Genomic DNA, 1,728 nt, shown 5'->3' on the forward strand with positions numbered 1-1,728 from the left:
AAGAGAGATATTGAGAATTGAATTTCGGCAGAGTTTAAAACAATGAAAAGTTTAAATTCTGTTTTCTCCTAAACTATTTCATTGATAAAGCTAATGGTTCACTCGTTTGTAGAGATAAGTATTGTCTATAATTGTGTGTGATTTCATTCATTTCTGACGATTGAGAAGAGAGATATTGAGAATTGAATTTTGATAGAGTTTAAAACAATGAAAAGTTTAGATTCTGTTTTCTCCTAAACTATTTCATTGATAAAGTTAATGTTTCACTCGTTTGTAGAGATATGTATGGTCTATAATTGTGTATGATTTCATTCATTTCTGATGATAGAGAAGCGAGATATTGAGAATTGAATTTTGGCAGAGTTTAAACCAATGAAAAGTTTAGATTCTGTTTTCTCCTAAACTATTTAATTGATAAAGTTAATGTTTCACTCGTTTGTAGAGATAAATATTGTCTATAATTGTGTATGATTTCATTCATTTCTGATGATTGAGAAGAGAGATATTGAGAATTGAATTTAGGCTGAGTTTAAAACAATGAAAAGTTTAGATTCTGTTTTCTCCTAAATATTTCATTGATAAAGTTAATGTTTCACTCGTTTGTAGAGATATGTATTGTCCATAATTGTGTATGATTTCATTCTTTTCTGATGATTGAGAAGCGAGATATTGAGAATTGAATTTTGGCAGAGTTTAAAACAATGAAAAGTTTAAATTCTGTTTTCTCCTACACTATTTCATTGATAAAGCTAACGGTTCACTCGTTTGTAGAGATATATATTGTCTATAATTGTGTGTGATTTCATTCATTTCTGACGATTGAGAAGAGAGATATTGAGAATTGAATTTTGACAGTGTTTAAAACAATGAAATGTTTAGATTCTGTTTTCTCCTAAACTATTTCATTGATAAAGTTAATGTTTCACTCGTTTGTAGGGATCAGTATTGTCTATAATTGTGTGTGATTTCATTCTTTTCGGATGATTGAGAATTGAGATATTGAGAATTGAATTTTGGCAGAGTTTAAAACAATGAAAAGTTTAGATTCTGTTTTCTCCTAAACTATTTCATTGATAAAGTCAATGTTTCACTCGTTTGTAGAGAAATGTATTGTCCATAATTGTGTATGATTTCATTCATTTCTGATGATTGAGAAGCGAGATATTGAGAATTGAATTTTGGCAGAGTTTAAAACAATGAAAAGTTTAGATTCTGTTTTCTCCTAAACTATTTCATTGATAAAGTTAATGTTTCACTCGTTTGTAGAGATAAATATTGTCTATAATTGTGTATGATTCCATTCTTTTCTGACGATTGAGAAGCGAGATATTGAGAATTGAATTTTGGCAGAGTTTAAAACAATGAAAAGTTTAAATTCTGTTTTCTCCTAAACTATTTCATTGATAAAGCTAACGGTTCACTCGTTTGTAGAGATAAATATTGTCTATAATTGTGTGTGATTTCATTCATTTCTGACGATTGAGAAGAGAAATATTGAGAATTGAATTTTGACAGTGTTTAAAACAATGAAATGTTTAGATTCTGTTTACTCCTAAACTATTTCATTGATAAAGTTAATGTTTCACTCGTTTGTAGGGATCAGTATTGTCTATAATTGTGTGTGATTTCATTCATTTCGGATGATTGAGAATTGAGATATTGAGAATTGAATTTTGGCAGAGTTTAAAACAATGAAAAGTTTAGATTCTGTTTTCTCCTAAACTATTT

Source organism: Rhodnius prolixus, unplaced genomic scaffold (assembly GCF_049639745.1).
Source record: "Rhodnius prolixus isolate KJV_2025 unplaced genomic scaffold, Rpr scaffold_1, whole genome shotgun sequence".
In the NCBI taxonomy this organism is placed as follows: Eukaryota; Metazoa; Arthropoda; class Insecta; order Hemiptera; family Reduviidae; genus Rhodnius; species Rhodnius prolixus.